We start from the raw sequence: 13,641 nt of genomic DNA, 5'->3' as shown, positions 1-13,641 counted from the left end.
CTATCCTTTCTAATTCAATTAGTCGTAAATAATGGAAGTGAGGGTGGTGAAGTTAAATTCCAATATAGATATCAAAACTACTAACTTGTAATGTATCCCTCTTACTTACTATATAATTATGAGAAAGGTTACAAACTATTTATTTTCTACACTTTGAGATTCACTTTAACTAATTTTCATGCAACTTTAAAGGTTTGAAATCATCTTCAGAAATAATAATCCCTAAATTCCTTTCATTTTACATCCACCTATGTTTTTTTCTTAAGCGTAATAGATTTATATCTTCCTTTAAAATCTTATTCATGTTTAAGGTATATACTATAAATCATAGATCTTAAAACGTTATACACAATCGATTGCGGATATATTAGTTTTCCTCACTAATTAGAAACATTCGATTACTTACATGTAGTTTTTTGGTACATTTGTATTTAGAATTAAAAAATATAATCATCAATGATATCTAAATAAGAAGAACAATAATTATGCCATTTTTACAAAACATTATCAAATATACTAAGTTTGTACATGGAATAAAATAATAGAAGTACTTATCTAAATGAAAGGGATAGCATGGTTGAGTGAAGGAATCAAATCAATATCGGAGGTCTCGGAGCAGAGGCAAACTTCTAGGGTTTCAGCAAGTTGCAGACTATGTTCCTCATGGAGGGTCGCAGAGGAGGGAGAGAGCCACTCCCTCCTACAAGGAGGCCATTGCTAGTAGAGGTAAGAAAGCTCTAGAAAATTCTAGAGGTATTTCAGAGGAAGGGAAAAGAAATGTGGAAAAGAAGATAGTAGGAGTCAATACTAAGGAAATAAATGGCACAACGGACAAGGAAGAAGAAGACAAAAAATTAGGGAACTAAAGACAACAAACAAAAGAGACTCTGCAAACCCAAAGGTGAGATCCCAGAGTTATTTTAAATGACCCTACTCTGCAGGCAAACAGGGATCACATGCGAACATATTATCTGTAAGTTCATGGGACTATGGCACAATGAAAAAGAATTATAGACATGGATCAAATATCACTGGAAACCTAAAGCGAGCATTGACCTTCATCTTGGGTCAAAGGAATTCTTCACTGTGTTGTTCATGAAAATTGAAGACAAGGACAAAGTTTTTGAAGGAGGACCCTACTTCTATGCAACAGCTAGACTCTACATGAGGCCATGGATGATGAATTTTGTCTCGGAACGTGAGACTTTTACTTCGGTACCAGTCTGGGTAAGACTCTATTCTTTACCTCTTGATTACTGGAAAAATGAATCATTAACAACCATAGGCAATAAATTAGGTCGTTTTGTCAAAGCTTCTGAAGCCACAAGAAGAGGGGAATACACATCCTTTGCTAGGACATGTGTGGAAATGGATCTATCAGGAGCTCTACCAAATGAAGTGATCCTATATTTTTCTGATGAACAATGGGTACAAACAGTAGACTATGAGCATACTCCATTCAGATACCATAGATGTCATGAATATGGACATCTACTTAGGTAAAATGATAAATAACAGCAAGGCTAACACAATGAAGGAAACAGATAGCTTCCAGAAAGTGGTGAATCGGGGAAAAGGCGGCAAGAGAGGACCAAAGCAACATCAAGATGAAGTGCTAAAGGTCACTCAAAATAAGTTCCAAGTTCTTGAGGAAGACAAAGAGATCACAAAGGAAGATCAACCAATGGAAGGAAATCCTGGGGAAAAGAAAAAAGAAGAAGGACGGGACCAAACTCAGGAAAATGATTATCAGAAAGAAACCTTGATGAGTGAACAGAACTTGAGATAGATCAAGAAATGACCCAGAGTGAAATGGACCTAGAGGACCATGAGCTATAGAAGATTATTGATAAAGAAAACCCAGATCTGGAAGGTTTCTTGATTCAGGAAACTACAGTAGGAGTGGATTCGGTACCTCAAGAAGAGCTCAACAAAATACATCAGTTGTTTTTATGGAAAACATAGGCTAATGCGTTGCAGAAAGGAAAAAATATAGAAAAGCAGGATAACGGAGGGATGAAAATGATGGAAACAACTCTGGCACTAGCAACAAAAAACCTAGGTAAGAAAAGAGGTAGGAAAAAGAAAAATGAAATCTTGATGGAGTGTGGCAAGCTAATGACAGATTTAGGTAAGATGAAAGATATTTCCAGCTACACCTTTACAAATCTTTAATTATGAATTTTACATCTTGGAATATCAGAGGTCTAGGGTGTAAGAGAAAGCAGAGAATTATGAGTAATACGATGAAACAAGAAATGTCGAGCATGATCCTTATTCAAGAAACGAAATGGTCCATTAAAAAATTAAGACAAATCCATAGTAAATGGCTCAGTAGATTTGAGTTTCTAGAGGTTAAAGCAGAGGATACGGTGGGGGAATTCTCACTCTTTTGAACCCTCAAAAAATTAGCATAATAGATACTGAGGCTTCTAGGAACTATCTATCAGTCGTTATTCAACCTGTAGGATACAAGTGCACCTATCTGGTCACAAATGTTTATGGCCCTAAAAGAATAGATGACAAACTCAAGTTTCTAGACTCACTGGTGGATCTCAGGGATATACATGTAGGAATACCTTGGATCATGGGAGGGGAATTCAACATGATCAAATCTCTTTCGGAGGAAAAAGGAGGAATCAGAATTCTAAGTAAAGACTCTTTAGAGTTGCAAACCTTTATAGACAATATGAACCTTGTAGATACTGACACAAATACTGGCCTCTTTACTTGGAATAATAAAAGAGGAGGAGAGTCTTAGGTATCCTCAAAGTTAGACAGATTCATGATCTCAGAGGATTTGATGCTAACAAATAAGGAAGTAATAGTGGAAGTTCTCCCCTTTGGAGGCTCAGATCATTGGATGGTTCAATTGGAGATCAAAGGTATGGGCATTCTCAAAGAAAGACCTTTCAGATTTGAAAATATATTGCTCTCCCACCCATATTTCTTCAACAATATTAAAGAATGGTGGTCAAAATATTTATAGATTCAGGGAACAAGAATATTTCTTCTTCACAGAAGATTAAAGCATATCAAACTCATATCAAAGGAATGGAACAAAAATGATTTTGGCAATATTTTTGTGGAGAAAAAATCTTTTGAAAATAAAATGAAGGTTCTCAACCAAGCTTTGATCAAGGATGGATTTGATAGAGTGAAAAGAAAACAAGTGGATAAATATCATCAAGAATGGGATAATTTGTGTAAACAAGAGGAAATTTTCTAGAGACAAAACTCTAGGGTTCAATAGCTAAAAGAAGGGGAGCGTAACAAGAAATTTCTCCACAGGTCCACCATGGCAAATATAATGCACAACAGAATATCTTCAATTAAGAACCAAGAAGGGAATATTCTCACCTCCCATGAGAATATTGAAGTTTTGTTAATTCAACACTTCTAAAGCATTACTCAGGAAAATAATTTAGATAGACAATAGTCCATTAGTGAGGTAACTAGAAACATACCAAAGATGGTATCCAGAGAGGACAATTTCACTCTAAATAGGCCAGTTTCTGAAAAGGAGGTAGATGATGTCCTCAAAGAAACGTAAAATGGAAAATCACCAGGCCTGGATGGTTTTAATGTAGATTTTTTTAAAGCATGCTAGAATATTGTTCAACAGGATATTCTGAATGTAGTGGAGGATTCCAGGTTGAATAGAACTATTTTGAAAGTGCTCAATACCTCCTTCATCTCCCTTATCCCTAAGCAGGACATGGCTCAAACACCGGATAAGTTTAGACCAGTAGCACTATGCAACGTGGTTTACAAGATAATATCCAAAGTAGTGGCTAATAGACCTAAACCTCTGCTTCCTACCCTAGTTTTAGGGGAACAATCTTGTTATGTGGAAGGCAGACAAATTTTAGACAACATCATTCAAGCCCAAGAGGTGGTTCACTCGTTAAGTAGCAAAAGCAGGCTGGAATGATCATGCAATTAGATATAGCCAAAGCATATGATATGGTAAACTGGACCTATATGAAGAGGGTACTTATTGCTTTCAGTTTTCATCGTAATTGGGTTAGGTGGATGATGGACTTACTTACTTCCTCCAGCTTCTCCATTTTGGTGAACGGCTCTCCCTTTGAGATGTTTAGTCCTTCCAGAGGCCTCAGATAGGGAGACCCACTCTCTCCATTTCTTTTCATTCTCATGATGGAAGGACTTGGTAGGTACATCAAAAATGCTAAAGTAATAGGTAAGATTAATGGCCTTCAACTAACTGAGAATGGTCAGGCTCTAACTCATCAACAATTTGTAGATGATACAATGCTACAGGGATTCCCCACAGTTAAAGAAGCTACAACATATAAAAAAATCCTGAACGTCTTTTCCATGGCCACAGGTATGGAAGTTAATCTCTACAAATCAAAAATATTTTTCTTTAATACCAATATTCTGATTCAAAGGAATATTTCCAAAAATTTTGGCTTCCAAAGGGATGCCCTTCCCTAGGAATATTTGGGAGTCCCTCTAACTGCTAAACCAATGCTCAAAAGCATTTGGGAAACCTTGATTAATAAGATGGAGGATAAAGTCAGTAAATGGACCTTCAGATCTTTAAGTCTTGCAAGCAGGTTGGTTCTCACAAAAGTTGTTCTGCAAGCCATCACTATTTTTATGTTATCTGCCCTCCCAGCTCCAAAAGGGGTCCTGCATCAATTCAGAAATATACAAATAAACTTCCTTTGGGGTAAGAAGGAGAGTATGAAGAAATGGGCCTTAGTGTCTTGGGAAAAAATTTGCAGACCCAAAAACCATGGAGGGCTTGGCTTGGATGACCAAGAAATACTCAGCAAGTTTTTAGTGGCCAAACTGTGGTGACGCTGGGTTTAGAATCCAGAGACTCAATGGGCAAATATCTAGAAAGAAAAATATGCAAGATCCTGGCAAACTAGTGATCTCATAAGAATGTCAGTTAATATTAAGGGCTCATACATCTTGAACAAAGCTTGGGAAAGTAGAAGATTAGTTCAAGAAAATAGTTTCTGGGAAATGAGAGAAGGGAATTTAGCTTCTTTTTCGGAAGATAAGTGGCAACAAGAACCAATATTATTAAAAGAAGACTTCCTTGACCTTAAACATGAGACACATTCACAAGGATTAATTAAATTAAAGGACTTCTCAGACAATACTCAGCAGATGGATAAATGGAGAATCTGGAGAAATATTGATTCCAGAAATAACTACCCCTTGTAAACAAAAGCAGAGGACCTAAGGAAAATGGTGGAACAAAGGATGATCTTAGTTTCAGAGGCACAAGATCAACTAAGATGGGGCAATAATAAAGAGGGCACCTTTAATATTAAAGAAGCAAAAGGCATTCTCCTTGAGCTAAATCCCCAGGTTCTGGATAGAATCTGGCAGAAACTTTGGAGGCACCAAGGGTGGATGAAAATTAAACTCTTCATGTGGTTGGTATACCACAAGAAAATCCTAACTTGGGACAACATCAGGAAGAAGGGTGCTCTAGGGCCTTCTACTCCATGGGGGAGAAAAAACAAAACAATGGAGCATCTACTCAACAACTGCATTTTCACCTCCTGGTTATGGAACATATTTGCCAAAATATTTCAACAATCCGACAGGAACAGAGGGAGCATCATCAATACCCTTAATAGTTGGAGGGGAAAATTTTCAGACTATGAAATTCTCAACTCAACCTGGGCCCTTACACCAAGTTTCATTATATGGAATGTTTGGAAGGAAAGAAACAAAAGAACATTCAAGGAGGAAAAAAATTCCCCATAATGCCTATTTGAGACAATCCTGAAACAACTTAAGGAGACAGTGGTTACCACTAGTCGCAACCACCCTAATAATCCTCCCTCAGATTCAGATGGGAAAATTCTTAGACAACTGGGGCTGTAGGGACTAACTCCTCAAGGTCTTAATAGGAAGGTTACACCAAGGGCCACGAAGAAGCATTTATGGCATCCTCCCCCAGAAGGATATCTAAAATTCAATATTGATGGAGCGTCAAAAGGAAACCCGAGAACTGCTGGGTATGGAGGAGTCCTTAAGGATGCCAACGGAAGTATTATCTTCATCTTCCATTGTCACCTAGGAACAACTACCAATGAGATGGTTGAACTAATGGCTTTGGAGCAATGCCTGGAATTTCTAAGTCAGGATAATTGCTGCAATGCGATAGTAGAAGTGGACTCAGAACTAGTAATTAACTCAATGAAAAGAATAAATATTGGAACAATGCTAGAGAAAGTCTCCAAACACTGGAAATTAATCAGGATTTTCCAAAAAATTCAGGATCAGCTACAAAACCTGTGCACTGTCAGCTTCCATCATGTTCGCAGAAAGGCCAACAAGCTAGTGGATCTTCTTGCGAATCAGGGGGTCAACAGTACAGAGGTAAAGGTTTTTATGGAGTGGCAGGAGTTGGAACAAAGAAGACTGAGAACTCATTGCTATGAGCAAGAGGAAGAAGATAGGAGAGTGTTCAGAGACAAAGCCATGGAGGCAAGCTCTTAACCTTTTTGCCTTCATTTGTGTAATTAGTTTCTAACAAACAGTTCTTTGATGGGGGGAGTGCAGTGGATACCATAGTTACTTAATTAATGGTGAGCCTCTCTTCTTCTCTGGGATGTAGGCATAGGCAAGAGAGTTAAGCAGATGTGGAAGGAATCCCTGTTTTACTGGCAGCTAGAATCTTTGCATTTTTGGGCCTCGGAGAGGAAAACTACTTCCTTGGTGGTATTTTGATGATCGCACCGCTCTAAAGTTGGAAATGGTTTTAGTGATTTTGCAGTGATCCCATCCATTATCCACCACGTGGAAGAGTGATAGTTCAGACAATTGCCCTCCATCGCACACTAACATCTGGTTAGCTTCTCTGGTGCAATATGATTATCTACCGTTGGATCTCTCTATGTCGATCAATGGTCATGATTGTTCATGTAGCTTGGAGGGGTCGCTCGTTAAACCTCGATCATCTTTGCTATGAGATATCTTCCTTGACCGTCAGTTTAGGTGTTGGAATAAATAGTTCAGATCAAATGGACTCTTCTGAGGTTTGGTGGGCAGAAGATCTCGCAGGCTTGTAAGGGCGGGTTGCAATTTTGGGGTATCTGAATTTTGGGTCAAGATTCACTGTTATGTTTTGGGCATGTTAAGCTATGAGGTTAGAATCGATCAATTTCAGGCGGATTACTTGTGCGATGTTTATTCCACCATTCAGACCCGAAATATATTTACTATGGTTTCTATTTTTTCATTGGGTCCATTTTTGGAATCAAAGAATATGCCTTTTTCGATCTCGATGTGCGTCTCATCAGATAGATCTTTCCAAATAGTTCAGGAGGTTTAGGCATTGGTATTTTTTCTGGAGGTCCTGTAGTAAAGGTTGTGGGCCCTTGGCCCATTTGTCAAGCTTTTGGCTTGGTACCCAAGCCCTGAGTGGATTGTCGATTTTATGTCCCTCAAGTCTCTTTGGGTAGTTGTATTATATGTAACTTGTGTTTTTGTTTATAATGAATAGAAGGTATGACTCTTTCTTTAGCAAAAATAAGAAAGGGATAGCATGGAATTAAAAAATATAAAGTCTTATATAGACAAAAGAGATATAAGGATTGTGCATGGAATAGAAAAATATATTTATTTATATACATGATTTGCCAGTGGAGACAAACTACAATTATATAAATATGTCAGATTCATATATATATATATATATATATATATATATATATATATATATTTATATATTTATATATATTTATGAATTTTACATATTTATATAGTTTTCAAATTCATATATATATTTGAACCATATATATAATATATAGAGACTATACATAATAATTAGGGATTAGTGAGATTCGCCAATGTTTTTTAAATTCAAGAAAATTTTCCATCCTTAAAATTTTCCTTGGCCGTGTGGGTGTAATTTGTCTGGTGGATCCATATAGGGTTCATGATTATGCTTCCATTTGTTTGATGTCTCATTTAAATAGAAACATTGCATGCTATTACCAAAGTATTTCTATATTAATCAATCTAGCATGTATTACTTTCAATGATTAATTAAATAAAATGTTTGTATTTCCGTACTCCTTTTGTGTTTTTTTTCTTTTTGAAACCTTACTTTAATTAGAACACTAAAGTTTGCTAGATCCAATAAAAATGTTAGCATTTAAGATCTTACATTCTGTCAAGGGAAATGCATTTTCCTTGACAATATTTTTTGCAATGTAACCATAATTTCGGACAAATTTCTGATAGTATCGAGTGAGGACCAAAAATCCTCGTACACTCTTTAAGGTCCTCAGTTGTGTTCATTATTGTATTTCTTGAATATTATTATTATCGACCTATGCTCCCTCTCGGCCAGCAAAGTGGCCCAAGTACTCCACCTCCTGCATCCCAAAATAACACTTGGAAAACGTAACAAATAATCTATTATCCTTCAATAATTGTAACACCTTTTCAACCTGTTGAAGATGTGTGTCCCATAGTTTCCTATATATGAGGATATCATAAAAAAATATCAAGAAAAGATTTCTAAGATACGTCTTGGGAAGGTGATTCATGGGACCTTGAAAGGTGGACGGTGCATTACAAAGGCCAAAGGGAATAAAAAAAATTTGTAGTGACCTTCAAGGCTTATGAAAGTTATCTTAGGGATATTATCTTCATTCATTCTAATTTATCGATACGATGAACGAAGATACAACTTGGTAAATAATTTAGTGTTATAATGTTCACCAAGGAGATCATCGACTACATGAATGGGAGACTTGTCCTTCACAGTGAGATTGTCAAGGGCCCTAAATTCTAGACGCATGCACCAGTCATTATCCTTCATTAAGACCATGACCACTGTGGATGAGTAGGGGTTGGTTCTGAGACGAATAATGTTTACCTTGAGTAGCTCCTGAAAAATCTTTTCAAGATCATTCTTTTGGGAAAATGGATATCTGTAAGGGTGGAAAATTAGTGACTAGATACCTAGAAGCAAGAAAATGTTATGATTATTGCCACCACAAGAGGGGGGTAGCTCCTTGGATTTATCAAATATGTAATGGTGGTTGCTCAACACCTTTTTCAAATCCAAATGAATGTTGGTTGGGTGAGATTCAGTGGCTTGTATTGTATTGAATTGAGTGACTACCCCATGGTGACCCTTTCCTAAAAGCTTCTCCATTATGTGAGAATTGATGATAGTAGGTTAGCCAACCTAGAGTCCCCTAAGTGTATGAGTGTGTCCATTCTACTTGAATCTCATATATAGCTCCTAGAAGTCCATGGTAATTGGGCCTACTATTCTAAGCCATTTGTTGCCAAGGACGATGTCACAACCTCCCATTTCAATGTAAAAAAAAATGGTTTTAAGGTGGTAGTCCCCCATATAGGTCCTAATGTTCATGGAATTCCCTCCACATTTCATGGTCCCTCCATCAACTATGAGGATTTGAAAATTTGATATTGCACTTACAAAGTAATGAACAACCTCAACTACCCATTTATGGAAAAAATTATGCATGTTGCCACTTTCAATTAGCACCATCACTGATTTATGCTTAATAAAGTCTCTAATTTTAAGCATTTCTCGAGAATAAATACGTGCAAGTCATGGAGTGGGATAATGAATTCTTCTGGTGTGGATGTTTTTTGTAATACTTCTTCAATGTAAACTTAAGATGCCTCTTCCTCTACCCTAGGCATGTCTTGTAAATGGACATCATCTAGAAGGTCATCTTTTATCACAACAATTTTAAACAACTCTTGTTCCTTGCAATTGTGGCCTGGTGAATATTGCAAATCATAATAGTAACACAGGCCTTGTCTTCTCTTGTCTACCATTTCTGCCAGTGACAACTTTTGAATGAGAAGGGTATGCCTAGGGGCACTAGTAGTGGTTGAACATGCATTTGATGGGAATGAATAATGACTAGATTTTGTATTGATAGGAGATTTTGCGTCTAAATATTTGTGGCAATCCTCCAACTAGGTATCCGGTTTAAGCATTCAGACATGTGCTTAAATAGCTTCCTTGTGGTCACTTATGAAACACATCATATAAAAGTCATCACTGAGGCCTTCGATCTAGACATGGGGGTTTCACTGAATGAACCACTAACATAGCACATTCATTCACAGCATACTAAACAATACCATCAATTTGATTAAATATTGGAAAATGCCTCTATAAATCACTTTATTTAATCCCCTACCAATAAAAACCGAACACGCCTTCCCAATTTAAAAAGCGCCTACTTTCACTAAGAGATTATGACTTCCAATAGTCTTTTCAATAAATTGGAAAGTGGGGAAATTGCTCCCTCAATTTCTCTTTATCCATCCATCGAGCTTTACTCAGATGCATTCTTTTGAATCTAACACGAAGGTATTCCACATCTCCTGGTCATGAAGATCTGGTTTTCTTGTCAATTATGATATCCTTGGGAAACTTATCTACTCTGGTCTAAAATCATCCACTGTAGGAATCTGTGAAACCTCTTCAGTATCCATAATAAATGGAGGTTCATAAAGCTTTAGGTTTTCAACATTGACCAGTGAGTATTTTTTCATATAAGTGGGCAATTCAAGATGAAAAGCATTGTTTCCAATCTTTGTCGATATCATGAAAGGAACATATCGAATGGGTCTCAATTTCTTTCCTTCTCCCTTCAATATATACTCGTCGATGTGGAGCCATACCTTTTCCCCAAGTTTAGGTTGAGGGTCAACTCAGTCCTTACCATGTTGAGCTTTATACCAAGCTTGACTCTTCTCCAATTGCTTCTCTACTTCCTATGAATTAGCTGTATTCACTGAACAATCTTCTGTGCTTTGTCCTTGTCATCTCATCTATTGCCATCTTCATCTTTCCCAAAGACCATGTGGGTGAATGTGCTACTCGATTATATGCATGCTGCACATAAGGAAGTTTTTCATTTCATAACTTGGGATGTCTTCCATAATAGCCTCATAACAAGTGTACCATGGTGCGGTTAAAGACCGCTATCTGCCCATCGGTTTGTGGATGAAATGACGTGCTTCTTTTTAGATTAGTGTCCATCATTCTCCACAAGATGGTCCAAAACATGAATACATGTGCTACATCACTCGATGAGAATGTAGACTTCACTATAATGAAGTGCACTACCTTTGTACTCTTCAAGAAAGCGACAATCTCCATCTAAAAAAATAGATGTCAGCAACCTAAAATGGACCCAAACATGCTGAAAGAAAAGATACGTAGTTTGCTCAGCAGTAACCTTCTTTTTACAGGTCATTAAAATACACATTTTACTAAAATGATCCAAAACCACATACAAATATTCATGACCTTTCCTAGACATAGACAAACCACATACAAAATTTATGGACACATTTTCCCATCGTTGACTTGGAATAGGGAGTGGTGTGTAGAGCCCAAGTTTTCTATTAGAGGGATTTGAAACAAAAGACAACACACAACCCTTTACAAAGTGAGTCACAATGTTTTCCATATGAAACCAAAAACAAAACCTCTGTAAATGACATAAAGTTTTATGAACCAAAAAATGAGCAAACACAAGAGAGGTGTGAGGCTCTCGGATTACATGTACCCTTTCATCAATGGGTATGCACAGTTTGCCAAGGTGATACAATAATTTTCCCTGCACATAATAATTGCCCACTTGCAATCCACAAGTAAGTTTTGCATAAATCTCTTTAAAATCATTATCGTAAGCACATTCTTCAGCATAACCTTCTAACGATAAAGAAGCATTTTGCAAAAATTTAGATGTAGAAATAGAAGGGCGAGAAAGTGTATATGCTACTTTATCGTTGGCACCCTTCCTGTATTTTATTACCAGATGAAACTGTTGGAGGAATCCCGTCCATATGAAATGACAGGCTTGTTGGAGCTTGGTCTGTAACTGAAGGTACTACAAGGGCTAATGATATGTATAGATGATGGTCTCCTTTTTGATCAAGTAGTGTTTCCGCTTCTTTACACTGTGTACCAAGGCGTACAACTCCTTGTCATACATAGGATAATTCACAATAGCCTAGGATAAAGTCTCTGAATGCTCACATACAGGCTTCCTTTACTGCATCAATACAACACCCATGGAATATATGATGGCATTTGTTTCAATCTCAGAAGGTTGTTGAAGGTCTGGTAAGGCTAGCATTGATGTTGTGTTGATCTTCTCTTTTAGTGTCTTGAAGGATTTCTGTTGTTTTCCTCCCCACTAAAAGGTCTTCTTCACACTGGTCAATGTGTGTAAGGCAGTTGCGATAACAAAGAAGTTCGTAGTGAACCTTCTCCAATATTATACCGCACCAAAAATTCTTCAGACCTCTATAAGATTTGTGGGTCAAGGCCACTTCATAATCGCTTCTACTTTAGAGGGTTCTATTTTCAATTGCCCATTACCAACTATGTGACCTAAATCAACGAGAGTGGTCTTCCCAAACTCGCCATTTGACAACTTTCCATACAATTTTTCTTTTTCCAGAACATCAAGAACTTTCTTCACATGACATACATGTTCATCCCGTGTCCTACTATATACAAGAATATCATCCAGGTATACAAGAACAAAATTATCAAGAAAAAGCCTAAACAGATCATTCATTACCCTCATAAATGTGGATGGAGAATTGCACAGTCCGAATGGCATCACCATCCATTCGAACAACACCTATTTGGTTTCGAATGTAGTCTTCCAAACTTCTTGTTCTGCAACTCTAACCTATTGATATCCGCTATGAAATCCATTTTTCTAAAGTAGACAACATTTTTAAGCTGATCTAACAGTTCATGCATGGGAGGTAGAGGGTATCAATTATTCACTATAATTTTGTTTATCACCTTGTATTCTACACACATTCTCCATGTGTCATCTTTCTTTGGCGCCAACATGATCGATGAGCCTGATAGAGAAGAACTTGGTCTGATGACCCCTTGGTTTAGCAACAGCTGCACCTATTTCGTAATCTCTTCCATCTTCATAGAAGCCATCCTCTACATGAAAATATTTGGTAAAGGATCATCCTGTTGTAAATGGATCTAATGTTTTATTTTTTGTCTTAGGGGAATCCTCTCAGTTCCTGAAACAATCCATCATAGTCAAAAATAATTTCAAACAATTATCTCTTATGATTGGGATCACAACATTTGAAAGTGTCAGTTGTCTCGGCCTCTTCCACTCTCACTACCATGAGCATGCACCCTTTACTGGAATAAACCAGTGATTTTACCTGTCCTACACTTACAATGCTGGCACTAACTTTCATATGATGAGATCTGACTATATATTATACCCGTCCTTTGAAATGTGATATTTGTTTTCACAACAAAATAAAACTACCTTTCTATCATATTGATATGTACACCAAAAGATAATTACATGGATGTCCAAAGGCACAACGTCTAACTCTACCTCATCAACTAGTTTGGAAGCTATAAAAAATCCGGCCCTAAAATCCTTCGTTACATTTAATTTTGCTTTATCGCTTACCCAACCAAGTGGGTATGGACTCAGATGAGGCTTAGTCTGGAGGCCTAAATTTTTCACTAAGGACTCTGAGATTAAATTTTCTTGGGAACCTGAATCAAACTGAGTTTCCAACTTTGTGTGTTTTACAATAACCGTGAAGTGGAATAGTTCAATTCTCTTT

This window comes from Pinus tabuliformis, chromosome 8 (assembly GCF_031772625.1).
Source record: "Pinus tabuliformis cultivar Carrire ecotype Pingquan chromosome 8, CPIR1, whole genome shotgun sequence".
In the NCBI taxonomy this organism is placed as follows: Eukaryota; Viridiplantae; Streptophyta; class Pinopsida; order Pinales; family Pinaceae; genus Pinus; species Pinus tabuliformis.
Note: the sequence above shows the minus strand (reverse complement) of the source record.